The sequence below is a fragment of the Lontra canadensis genome, unplaced genomic scaffold (genome assembly GCF_010015895.1).
Source record: "Lontra canadensis isolate GAN:19392208 unplaced genomic scaffold, GSC_riverotter_1.0 scaffold134, whole genome shotgun sequence".
Taxonomy (NCBI): domain Eukaryota; kingdom Metazoa; phylum Chordata; class Mammalia; order Carnivora; family Mustelidae; genus Lontra; species Lontra canadensis.
The window spans coordinates 478,971-493,273 of NW_022631128.1; positions in this window are offsets into that span (position 1 = coordinate 478,971).

Sequence of the window (14,303 nt, forward strand, 5' to 3'; positions counted from 1 at the left end):
ATATCAAACTCATCTGAATTTTGTGTGTCAGTTCTCTATCGCTACTGAAACAAATTAGCACAAATGGTGGCTTAGAGCAGCACCCATTTATCAATTCATAGTTCTGCAGGTCAGATATCCTGGTGGGCTTAGCTACTTTCCATCTCAGAAAGTGGGACTCAAGGTATAGGCTGGGATGAGTTCTTATCTGGAGGCTGTGGGGAAGAACCTACTTTCGAGTTCATTCGGCTGTTGGCCAAATTCAGTTCCTTAGGGCTGCCGGACCAAGGCCCTCATTTCCTGGCTGGCTGTCAGTCAGGGGCTGCTCTCAGATCCTGCATAATGCTCACAGATCCTTCCCCATGTCAGCAATGGAGAATCTCTCGCGTTGAACCCCTTCCATGACTTCAAATATCTGCCACCCAGCTGGAGGAACCGCCTTTCAAAAGCGCCTATGAAAAGATGAGACCTACTCAAATCATCTCCCTTTGGCCACAGAATGTAACAATACCAGAGAAATGGGATCTCATCACATTCACAGGTCTTACCCACAGTCAAAGGGCCGGGAGGAGGCGGATCACAAAACAGAGGCCATGGGGGTCATTCTTAGAAGCACGCCAACCACAGTCGTTCACTTTAACAACCCCATCTTTCTGCTTTGTCTCATGCCTAGTAATATGTATCAGACACTGTGTATTTAAAAAATGACTGCAGAGTTTGCCTTTTCCTCTATGCAGCAGATAAAGCCTGGGACTGTCACCTCAAACGAATGAGGGTTATACTGCAGTGTGAAGATAGCGCTGTTCCTCAGGCTAGCCCTCCTGCCCTTCTGCCTGAGAGCCTGTCGGGTCTCTCTCTGCCCAGGCCTGAGACTGCTTGAGATTTAGTTCCCCTTCATAGGTACTGAGCTGAGCTCTTCAGCCTCCTTCTCCACCATCGTGCAGGCCTCTGGTTCAGTCTAGACTGTTTCCAAAAGCCATGTGACACCGCACAAGGGCTCACTTTGCCTTCCTGGCCCGGGCCGCTAACCCCCCTACACCAACACAAACTCAGCAAACATCCTATGGACAAAACTCGTCATGCTCCTGGGGCTCTTTTCATTTCCAAGTCAACCCTATATAACCTCTAAAAGCTCTTCCGGACCTCTTTCCCCTTGTAAAGTCTGTCAGCTTGGGCCAAGCCCCATCTTCCACTCATACCCAGAATCGGCAAATGCCTCCAGATAACGGACAGAAGTTGTCTGGTCACCTAGAAAACGCACTTCACTCTCTAGAACTTTAATTCATCTAGTCCTCATTGTTTCCACAGCTCTGCAACAGCTCCAAAATATTTCTTGTACCATTTATCCCCCTTCCCCTCCTAGTTGTTGTGATTGCTAGCCTGGCCAGACCAACTACAATGTCCATGGAAATGCAAGTCTGCTCATTACTTTCTATCAAACATCTAAATCCAAGACAAAAGGGAGACAGTAGTAAATAACCACATACGATGTTCCCACCTTTATTCTGTCGGGTGAGGTCTGGAGGGATGAAGGGCCTCGTGGAAAAGCACACAAATGGGCTTCACAAAGGAGCCACAGACTGTGACTCGGAGTAGGGGGCTAATGCCTGCTATACTGCTTAGTATCTCTGCGTCTTAAACACACTCCTTATGACTGTTTCCTCAAGCTGTAAAACACTAGGATATGTGGTTGGTTGGGGGATGTGGGACTGTCGTTATCCTCCTTGCTTAAGAGTGTTGCTGAGAAGCAGAAAAATCCATTAATGTAACATTTTTATCAAACAAAAAAGCCTTTACTTACGTGGAGAAAGTTTAAATTATGTTTGAACACCTTCCCCACGAGTAATATTTATTTTTTTTAATTTTTTTTAAAAGAATTTATTTATTCATTTGACAGAGAGAGATCACAAGTAGGCAGAGAGGCAGGCAGAGAGAGAGAGAGAGAGAGAGGAGGAAGCAGGCTCCCTGCCAAGTAGAAAGCCCGATGCGGGACTCGATCCCAGGACCCTGAGATCATGACCTGAGCAGAAGGCAGAGGCTTAACCCACTGAGCCACCCAGGCGCCCTCCACGAGTAATATTTAGAGAGTCTTTGCCTTATAGAAACAAAGTCTGAGCCTGGAAAAATGATTTTTCTGAAGGTTGTGAATTCTTGGCCACTTTGATCCTTCCGTGCTTCCTTGTCTGCTAATGCAGTTTGCCACTGAGGTTGGTCTTGGCTTTCCTTGTGGTTGTCTATCCGGTCTCCAACTTGCCGGAATTCTAGGGAAACAAATGCAATCAAACATCATTTCTACTCTATATCGTATTATGGGATAAAATTAATTCATAAAAGCCCTGTTGTGAACCCCTGTCACTAGGGCTTGGCCTGATGCGGATGGGCTGTCCCTGTGCTCCACCACTGCCACCTCCTCCGGCTGCAAATACCGAGAAATGCTGGCTAATATTTAATGAAAATAATTAACACTCAGTCAAGGGCGCCTGGGTAGCTCAGTCGTTAAGCGTCTTGTCTTCCACTCAGGTTAAGATCCCAGGATCCTAGGATCAAGTCCCTCACCAGGCTCCCTCCTTGGCGGGGAGCCTACTTTTCCCTCTCCCTCTGCTGTTCCCCATGCTTGTGCTCTCTCAGTCCTTTTATAAAGTAAATAAATAAATAAAATCTTTTAAAAAAACATCCAGTCAAGCTGGAGATCAATGAAGAATACTGTGACAAAAATCAAGAGGAGATTTAAAGTCAGGAGTGAACAGGAACTGATGCTGTGTGGCTTTGCAGTTGGAGGATTTAAGGCTCTAATTTGTGAGCAGAGTGGGTTCTAGGCCACAGGACACAAATGTACAAAGTACTAGAACTGAGCTACCTCATAAAAGCTAGAAGTCATAAAGCACATTGAAGCTTTTGAAATAGGAACTGGAAAGAGGTCACCCCTCAGGTGATGAAAACAGAAGAATCAGGAGTTACTTACAAGAAATCAGAACCCTGGTCCTGTACCACAGATAGGCATGCATTCTAAATGGACATGTGAAGTATAATATGAAACCTAGAAGCTGAAAAATTCCCCTAACAGTTGGTCCTGTGATATAGCAGCAGAGCACAGAATTAGTATTGTGGAAGTCTGCTCCTATGAGGGATATCCCTGTCAGAATTGTGCTCAGGCGGCCAAGCGGGACAGAATCCTACATAGGACATTGTGATCTCAGGATCCCTAGGGTCACGAAAAGGACAGGGGTGCCTGAGTGCTACAGAGTTTCCAGGCACTGCAGCAGGGAAGCTGGATGCAATCAGCGAACTGAGGAGTGGGCGTTCAGCTTGGTGTTGCCATAAACTGCAGACCATGGCACAGCTGGGAGACTGCTCCCCAGGCAGGGGCCCAGCAAGCAGGAGAATCGCGGTGACACCCCCACGTCCCCCCCTCCCAGGAGTGGGTACACGCCACAGAAGTCTACGGGGTTTGGAGACTCGAAGTGGGGAAGTATGCCTGAGATAGACACGCTCGGTCACAGGCCGGGTGAGCATGGAGTGCGGACACAGACCAGGGAGACAGGAGTGATTCACTGCTTTTCCCTGAGGGTGCCCTCAGGAGTGGGGGGTGCGAACTTTCCTGGGGCTGGAGACTGGGAGGCCGCCATTTTCATTCTCATCCTTTAAGCGGTGTGGAAAAGCAGAAAGCCTTCAGGGAACAAAAATCACAAAGCAGTTCAGAACCCCTTCCTTAGCCCGGATCCCTGGCAAGGGCGGTGCAATTCCACCTGTGGCAAAGACACCTGAGAATCAGCACCTGAGGCCCCTTCCCCAGAAGATCAGCAAAAACATTCAGCTAAGACCAAGTTTACCAGTCACACAGAACTGCAAAACTCAAGCGCTAGAGGAAAATAGTATATAGAATTCATGGGAGTTTTTTTCTCATTATTCTTTAGTCTTTCAATTTTAATTTTTTTCTCTTTCCCTTTGAACCTGTTTCTTTTTTTTTTTTAAGATTTTATTTATTTATTTATTTGACAGACAGAGATCACAAATAGGTAGAGAGGCAGGCAGAGAGAGAGGGGGAAGCAGTCTCCCCGCAGAGCAGAGAACCCATGTGGGGCTCGATCCCAGGACCCTGGGATCATGACCCAAGCCGAAGGCAGAGGCTTAACCCGCTGAGCCACCCAGGTGCCCTGAACCTGTTTCTTATTTTATCAACTCTTTAAGTCTTTTTCAATTTTCATTTTTACAGTTACATTCTATCATTTCCTTGTATTTTATTTTTGTATATATAAATTTTTCTTTCTTTACAATTTTGGGATGCAGTTTCTTCTAGTAAACAGACTAAAATACACCCAGGATCTAGTGTATTATTCTGTTCTCTTCACTTGTCTGATATTCTTTTTTCTTTTTTTTAAGTCTTTTTAAAATTTCATCTTTACAGTTACATTCTATCCTTTCGTTGTATTTAATTTTCTTTTTGTACACATCTAAGTATTGCATCTGTTATAATTTTGGGATACAGTTTTCTAACAACCAGACCAAAATACACACAGGATCCACTGTACTGCCCTGTTGTGTTCACTTGTCTGATTATATTCTCTTTTTTAATTTTAATTTTTTTTTCAGTATCAGGTGTCTTCTGATTTATTACTGTATATTCCTCTGGAGTGGTTGTTGCCATTTTAGTATTTTGTTCTCCTGCTCATCAATTCTTCTCTGGACAGAATGACAAGACAGAAAAACTCACCTCAAAAGAGAGAACAAGAGGTAGTATTGATTGCCAGGGACCTAATCAATATGGAAATCAGTAAGATGCTGGAACTAGAGTTCAGACTAACGATTATAAAGATACAAGTTGGGCTTGAAAAAAACATAGAAGACACTAGGGAATCCATTTCCGGAGAAATAGAAGAACTAAAATCTAATCAAGTTGAAATTTAAAAAGGCTATTAATGAGATGCAATAAAAAATGGAGGCTCTGACTGCTAGGATAAATGAGGCAGAAGAGAGAATTAGTGATACAGAAGACCAAATAATGGAAAATAAAGAAGCCGAGAAAAAGAGAGATAAACAACTACTGGATCACAAGGGAAGAATGTAAGAGATAAGTGATACCACAAAGCAAAACAGTATTAGAGTAACTGGGATCCCAGAAGAAGGAGAGAGAGAGAGAGAAGGTATAATGGAGCAAATTATACTTGTGAACTTCCCTAATCTGGGGATGGAAACAGGCATTCAAGTTTAGGAGGCACAGAAAACCCCCCTCAAAATCAATAAAAATAGGTCAACACCTTGACATATAATAGTGAAGTGTGCAAATCTCAGAGACAAAGAGAAAATCTTGAAAGCAGCTCAGGACAAGAGATCTGTAACCTCCAACAGCAGAACATTAGACTGGTAGCAGACCTATCCACAGAAACCTGGCAGGCCAGAAAAGACTGGCATGATATATTCAGGGTGCTAAATGAGAAAAATATGCAGCCAAGAATACTCTATCCAGCAAGGCTGTCATTCAAAATAGAAGAGATAAAAAGCTTCTAGGATGAACAGAAAATAAAAGAATTTGTGATCACTACACCAGCCCTGCATGAAATATTAAAGAGGATCCTCTAAGCAAAGAGAGAGCCCAAAAGTAACATAGACCAGAAAGGAACAGAGACAATATATAGAAACAGTGACTTTACAGGTAATACAATGGCACTAAATTAGTATCTTTCAATAGTTACTCTAAATTTAAATGGGCTAAATGCACAAATCAAAAGACACAGGGCATCAGACTGGATAAAAAAGCAAGACCCATTGATATGGTGTCTACAAAGGACTCATTTTAGACCAAAGATACCTCCAGATTTAAAGTGAGGGGGTGGAAAACCATTTATCATGCTAATGGACATCCAAAGAAAGCTGGGGTAGCAATCCTCTTATCAGACAAATTAGATTTTAAGCCAAATACTGTCATAAGAGATGAGGAAGGATACTATATGGTAATTAAAGGGTCTATCCAACAAGAAGATCTAATTATAAATATTTATGCCCCTAACATGGGAGCAGCCAATTATACAAGACAATAACAAAATTAAAAACACGTTGATAATAATATAAGAAGAGTACACACCCCACTCACAGCAATGGACAGATCATCTAAGCAGAGATCAACAAGGAAACAAGGGCTTTGAATGACACACTGGCTCAGATGGACTTCACAGATATAGCCGAAGCCCAAGATATAGCCCAAGCCAAGCCCAAAGCAACAGAATACACATTCTTCTCAAGTGCACACGGAGCATTCTCCAGAACAGATCATATACTGGGTCACAAATCAGGTCTCAACTGGTACATAGATTGAGATCATTGCCTGCATATTTTCAGACCACAATGCTTGGAAACTTGAACTCAATCACAGGAGAAAATTTGGAAAGAACTCAAATACATTGAGGCTAGAGAGCATCCTACTAAAGAATAAATGGGTCAACCAGTAAATTAAAGAAGAATTTTAAAAATTCATAGAAACACATGAAAATAAAAACACAATTGTTCAAAACCTTTGGGATGTAGCAAAGGTGATCCGAAGAGGGAAGTATATAGCAATACAGGCATTTCTCAAGAAACAAGAAAGGTCTCAAATATACAACCTAACCTTACACCTAAAGGAGCTGGAGAAAGAACAGGAGATAAAGCCTAAACCAAGCAGGAGATGAGAAATAATAAAGATTAGAGCAGAAACCAATGAAATAGAAACCAAAAAAACAGTAGAACAGATCAATGAAACTAGGAGCTGGTTCTTTGAAAGAATTAATAAGATCAATAAACCCCTGGTCAGACTCACCAAAAAGAAAAGAGAAAGGACCCAAATAAACAAAATCATGAATAAAAGAGGAGAGATCACAACCAATACCAAAGAAATACAAACAATTATAAGAACATATTTTGAGCAACTATATGCCAACAGATTAGGCAATCTGGAAGAAATGGATGCATTCCCAGAAAACACATAAATGACCAAAACTGAACTAGGAAGAAATAGAAAACTCAAACAGACCCTTAATCAGTGAGGAAATGGAAGCAGTAATCAAAAATCTCCCAAAAAATAAGACTCCAGGACCAGATGGCTTCCCAGGGCAATTCTACTAAACATTTAAAGAAGAATTAATAACTATTCTTCTGGAGCTGTTTCAAAAAATTGAAATGGAAGGAAAGGTTTCAAACTCTTTCTATGAGGCCAGCATTACCTTGATCCCCAAACCAGACAAAGACCCCACCAAAATCCCTGATGAACAAAATGAAAAAATTCTCACCAAGACACCAGCCAGTAGGATCCAACAGTACATTAAAAGGATTATTCACTGACCAAGTGGGATTTATTCCCGGACTGCAAGGTTGGTTCAATATCCACAAATCAATCAATGTGATATGCCACATTGATAAAAGACAAGACAAGAGCCATACGATCTCCTTAACAGATGCAGAAAAAGCATTTGACAAAGTACAGCATCCTTTCTTGATTAAAACTCTTCACAGTGTAGGGATAGAGGGAACATACCTCAATATCATAAAAGCCATCCACCAAAAGCCCAGAACGAATATCATTCTCAATGGGGAAAAACTGAGAGCTTTTCCTCTAAGGTCAGGAACACAACAGGGATGTTCACTATCACCACTGTTGTTCAACATAGTACTAGAAGTCACAACCTCAGCAATCGGATAACAACAACAAGAACAAAAAATAAAAGGCATTGAAATTGGCAAAGAAGAAGTTAAATTCTCAATCTTCACAGATGACATGATACTCTATGTGGAAAACACAAAAGACTCTACCCCAAAATTGCTAGAACTCATACAAGAATTCAGCAGAGTGGCAGGATATAAGATCAATACACAATCAGTTGCATTTCTATACACTAACAATGAGAGAGAAGAAAGAGAAATTAAGGAGTCAATCCCACTTACAATTGTACCCAAAACCATAAGATACCTAGGAATAAACCTAACCAAAGAGGCAAAGTACCTATACTCAGAAGACTATAAAACACTCATGAAAGAAACTGAGGAAGACACAAAGAAATGGAAAAACGTTCCATGCTCATGGATTGGAAGAACAAATGTCTATGCTACCTAGAGTAACCTATATATTCAAAGCAATCCCTATCAAAATACCATCAACTTTTTTCACAGAACTGGAACAAATGATCCTAAAATTTGTACGGAACCACAAAAGACCCCAAAGAGCCAGAGGAATGTTGAAAAAGAAAACCAAAGTTGGTGGCATCACAATTCTGGACTTCAAGCTCTATTACAAAGCTGTAATCATCAAGACAGAATGGTCTTGGCACAAAAACACACCCACAGATCAGTGGAACAGAATGGAGATCCCAGAAATGGACCTCAAATATATGATCAACTAAACTTCAACAAAACAGGAAAGAATATCCAATGAAAAAAAGACAGTCGCTTCAACAAAGGGTCTTAGGAAAATTGGACAGCCACATGCAGAAGAATGAAACCAGACCATTTTCTTACACCATACACAAAAAATAGACTCAAAATGGATGAAAGACCTAAATGTGAGACGGGAATCGATCAAAATCCTAGAGGACACAGGCAACAACCTGTGCGTCCTCGGCCGCAGCAACTTCTTGCTAGACATGTCTCCAATGGCAAGGGAAACAAAGGCAAAAGTCAACTATTAGGACTTCAACAAGATAAAAAGCTTTTGCACAGCAAAGGAAACAGTCGACAAAACCAAAAGACAGCTGAGAGAATGGGAGAAGATATTTGCAAGTGACATATCAGATAAATGCCCAGTATCACTATAAAGAACTTATCAAACTGAACACCCAAAGAATAAATAATCCAACCAAGAAATGGGCAGAAGACATGAACAGATATTTCTCCAAAGAAGACCTACAAATGGCCAAAAGATACATAATAAAATGCTCAACATCATTCGGCATCCGGGAAATCAAAACCACAATGTGATACCACCTGACACCAGTCAGAATGGTTAAAATTAACAAATCGGGAAGCAACAGATGTTGTCGAGGATGCGGAGAAAAGGGAACCCTCTTACACTGTTGGTGGAAACACAAGGTGGTGCAGCCACTCTGGAAAACAATATGGAGGATAAAAATTGGAAAACAGACCTACCCTATGACCCAGCAATTGCACTACTGGGTATTTACCACAAAGATACAAATGTAGTGATCTCAAGTAACACCTGCACCCGAAGGTTTATAACAGCAAAGTCCACAATAGCCAAACTATGGAAAGAGCCCAGATGTCCACGGACAGATGAATAAAGAAGATGTGGTATATATATACAGTGGAATAATACTCAGGCATCAAAAAAATGAAATCTTGCCATTTGCAACAACATGGATACAACTAGAGGGCATTAGGCAAAGCAAAATAAGTCAATCAGAGAAAGACAATGATCATATGATCTCACTGATATGAGGAATTTGAGAAACAAGACAGAGGATCATAGAGGAAGGGAGGGAAAAATAAAATAAGATGAAATCAGAGGGAGAGACAAACCATAAGAGACTCTTAATCACAGGAAACAAACTGAGGGTTGCTGGGGGGTAAGGGGGTTGGGGAGGAATGGAGTAACTAGGTGACAGTCATTAAGGAGGAGGGTATCTGATGTAATGAGTACCGGGTATTACATAAGACTGGTGAATCACTGAACTCTACCTCTGAAACTAATAATATGCTATATGTTAATTAATTAAATTGAAATAAAAAATAAACATAAACCTTTACTGAATATGTTTAAAAAACCTTATCATCAAAACAAGTTACTGAAACAAATGGAATTGAGTTTGAAAAAATAGTAATAATAAAAGAATGTTGACCCTTAACTCACAACAGATATAAAAGTTAACTCATTATCAGTCTTAGCTTTATTTTTATTATTATTATTTTTAAAAGAGTCTACCCATTTCTTTGTCAGAGAGAGAGAGAGAGAGAGAGCACAGCAGGGGGAGCAGCAGGCAGAGGAGGAAGCTGGTTCCCTGCCAAGGAAGGAGCCCAACGTGAGTCTCAATCCCAGGACCCAGGGATCATGACCTGAGCTGAAGGCAGACATTCAACCAACTGAGCCATCCAGGCCTCCTTCAGTCATAGCTTTAACTATAAGAACCAAATTATAATCTTCTGTTAGAAAACATATGAGAAAAATCTTTCTTACCATGGTTTAGAAAGAAATTTGATAAATGGGCCACAAATGCATGAGCCATAAGAGAAAAACCTGGTAAATTGGACTTTATCAAAAATAAAACTGTCTTCAAAAGACACAAACAATCCACAACTTGGGAGTAAATGCTGGAAAATGCATAGAAGATAAAGAACTTGCAAATAAAATATATAAAGAAAACAGAGAGACTTATTTAAAGATCTATGTATTTATATATGTATAAAATGATAACAATTATATTATAAAACTGGCAAAAGATTACAATAGACACCTCACCAAAGAGAAACAGATTGCAGACAAGCACATGAAAAGATGCTCAGGATCAACAGTCATTACAAAAATGCAAATTTAAGGGGCACCTGGGTGGCTCAGTCAGTTAAGCATCTGCCTTCAGCTCAGGTCATGATCCCAGGGTCCTGGAATTGAGCCCACATTCGACTCCTTGCTTAGCAGGAGGTCTGCTTCCACCTCTCCATCTCCCCCTCCCACCAGCTCATGCTGTCTCTCAAATAAATAAACAAAATCTTTTAAAAAATGCAAATTTAAGTCACAGTGAGCTACCCATACACACCTACATGAAAAGTGTGTTGTTAGTAGGAAAACAAAATGGTATAGCCATGTTGGAGAACAGTTTTGCAATGTCTTATAAAGTTAAACGTATGCTTACCATATGACCAAGCAACCTCACTACAGATATTTACCCAAAAAATATAAAAGCATATATCCACATAAATAGCTGTACAGAATTTCACAAGTTTCACTGATAATGACCAAAAACCATGAACAATTCAAATGGGAATTAACTGCTCCTAGGATAAACCAAACCGAGGCAGCAGAACCAGAAGACAGCGTACCTCCAGACTACTTGCACATTTTACCAAGGCGAAAAGAAAACAATACAAAAATGTTCTGCACTTTACTCAGACCAGGGGGAGTGTCAAGATTTGTGTAGAGGTGGGTGGGAGGTTCACACTCTAGGGCTGACACAAATCCAGAAACAGCGAATTGGAAAAAAAGGGGCCGTTATGCTGTGCACACAGGCATGTCAGCAGAGAAGACAGTCCTGCGAGGCTGGCAGTGTCACTCGTCACCCTGATCCTGCCCTTGCAGGACGGGGGCAGGCCCCCGGCCTCATGGCACCGTCCCTCCATCCACCTGAACATTTCATCTCTCTCCTCCGATGGGGTCCAACTGCCCACCGTCACAAGGCGGGCATGCTCTCCCTCAGCTGGAGGAGGGACAGAGGCCACTGCAGGTCCAGCTCTTCTTGGACCTGCTCATCCTCTAAGCCTCCACCCCCTGCCCTAGGTCCCCGGTCTGTCCCGGAAGCCTACACCCCCTGCACTGGGTTCTGGCTCTGTCTTGAGTCCCTGCCATTCGGCCCTGAGCTCTGGGATTGTGCTCTGAGGCTCCTCCCTCTGCCCTGGGCTCTGGGTCTGGGCTGAGGCTCCTCCTCTCAGGCCCCTCAGAAGAACTCTCTTGTTCCTAAGGATGCAGGACCTAAGGATTCAGAGACAAACGCGTTTCAGCTGGGACCATCCCTGCCGCACCACATCTGTGCCTCTGACCCAGGCGGACTCACCTTCTGAGGCCTCAGACTGGCTCTTCTGTAGACTCGGAAGCCCAGGTGCAGGTGAGCTGGGACCCGCAGTCCGTGAGCCGTGGTCCCAGTGACGCACCCCGCTCCTGGAAAGAAGGACCACAGAGGAGATGCAATCGGCAACCCCTGGGATGGACTGAAGCTGAGGAAAACTCCGGTGTTTTACTTTATGCGAGGAAGCCCAAGGCCTCATCTGAGTTTGAAGAGCGATGTTTAGTAGGACCCTATTAACACCAGACAAGGAGCTGAGCACTGCCTCTGCAATCAACTCACTGCCTGCTCTGTCGCTTTTATTCGTCCAGTGAAAATGGGGAGGGCCCGCTATGTGCCTAAACTACGCGCTGCAGATCCACCAGGGAACAAACTCGTCAGAGGTCCCCGACCTTGTGGAGCTCTCTTCGAGCAGGGGAGGCAGACAGCAACCACAAACTTGGTCAATTTCGGAAACGTTAGTCAGAAAGGCCAAGCGCTAGGCGGGGGGGGAGGGACAGGCAGAAGGATTCCCCCGGGGTTGCGTAGCTGTGTGACTTGGGACAGGTGTCTGAGCCTTTCTGTTCTTGCTTCCTCGCACTAAAACGAAGATAATCGTAGCACCTGCTCACAGGCCGTCAGGAAGATGAGTGGGGACCGCAAAGGTGCCTCGCACTTTAGGCACTCAGCAAACTCACTGACTGTATCACTCGCCTCCGCCCGCAACCGGATGCCCGCACTCGGCCCGTCGCCCAGTGCCGCGAGCCCGCAGAGGCGCGAACCCACCAACCCCCGCCCTCCCCTGCAGCCCGTGTCCGCTCCGCCTTCCCGTACTTGACTTCCACAACCCGACGGTCGCGGCGGCGAACAACAACCGGCGCGACGGCGCGCCGCCCTCGCGCCAGCGGAGCACTTCCGCTCTTGTCGCCCCGCAGCCCGGGGTCGAAACGCGCGCGGCGCACGCGCACGGAGACGGGGCGAGGGGGCCGGGTCCGCAGTGTCGATGGGCAAGATGGGCCGTGTCGCGGACAGTGATTCTGTCGGGGTTCCTCTGCGGCGCGAAGCGGCGACCAGAGCGTGCGAACATTTTCCGGGACGAGTCGCACATTCAGGCGCGAGACGGGCGGGGACGGGGAGGGAATGGCGCCTCTGGGCGGCGAGGCGCCTGCGGAGGGGTTCAGGGGCTCCACTCCCGCTGCCTCGGAGGCCGAGGCGCTGTGTCCCGCGCCGTTCTGCTGCGCACCGGCCACCCCGCAAAGCCACGCTCTCCGCTTCCTTCAGCTCGTCGGAATAAGAAACGGTAGCGGCTCCCGCGGCCGTCGTCAGCGGCACAGGGGCGCGGCCATCTTGGGGGCGGGGCCGTTCCCCGGGAGCAGTGCGGGTCCCGGGTCCGAAGGAGTTAGAGGGCCGGGGTCAGGCCCTGTCGGGGGTAGAGTCCCGGAGGAGAGCCTGGGCGCGGGGCTGGAGGGCAGCCACACCCACAGACGCGGACGCCTCTGCCCGATTCTCCTGAAAGAAATCGTGCTGCTCCAGTTTCAGGGACCTGTTTCAGGGACCTCCAGTTTCGGGCGTCCTGGGAGAGTGTGGTTTTGCTGACAGCACCGCCTAAAGAAGCAGAGAGTTTTGGTCTCTGGCAGTGGCAGCCACTGGTAGCGTGGCCGCTAATAAGGCCTGTCAGTGCCGTTGAGGAAAGTTTGCTGTTTCCGTCAGGGTGTGGGGAAAAGAGGCCAAGTGTGGGGCGCCCTTGTAGCTGCCTGGGCCCCGAGCAGAACCCTGGGCCGTGCGTGGTCGGGTCTCAGGTCAGATGTGCCCGATTCCTTGTGAGCTCGAGCCACAGGTGCCACGCACTGTGAGGGAAGCCTGTGGCAAAAACCGTCACGCAGTCCCGCGTGCACGTAGGTAAGCTTCCACGGGAACATACTGCTTTCTCCCGGTCTTTCCTTTTGCCTTCGAGGAGCGAACTAAGGTTCCCCGGTGGTTTGGGGGATTCCTAGCCCGGATCTACAGCGCAGAGTTCTGGGAAGTGACGGCCCAAGCCTTTAGGATCCCAGGGGAAGAGCCCGCTGTCCCTGAGGCGCGTGAGTGGGTACTGCTGCCCGCTGTGAGTGCATTCCGTGTGCGTTTGTAAGTGACGGCCGGGCTTGGAGACGCCGCCTGTTTATTTCTAGAGAAGAGACCTGCTGTCCTTCTTTTGGGCCGTCACCGTGGGGAGGCAGGAAAGGTTTAGCAGAGTTGGTATGCTAGTGCCCCGAGCACAGCTGAGAAAGCCCCAGCTGCAGAAGTCCCTGGTGCTGGGCCCTGGTCAGACTCTCCCGGATCCTCGTAAGACACGGGCAGGTGCTCGCACAGAAAGACTAGACCGAGCGGTTGGCGGGGGGCCTGGGGAAGGACACGTGTGTGTTACTCAGGCAACGGTAGCATTTCTAGTGTGGCTTCGCCATTTCAGACCCGGGAAGCATGCAAGGTGTTCCTCCGGTGGGGCCTCTGCCCGGGATATTCGGATAGATCAGTCCATAGGGGAATAGGCTCGTCTCCAGCACTTTCTGGCCCCTTGGGTCACAGCTGAGGACCACCTGCCTCAAGGGCTGTTGTGAC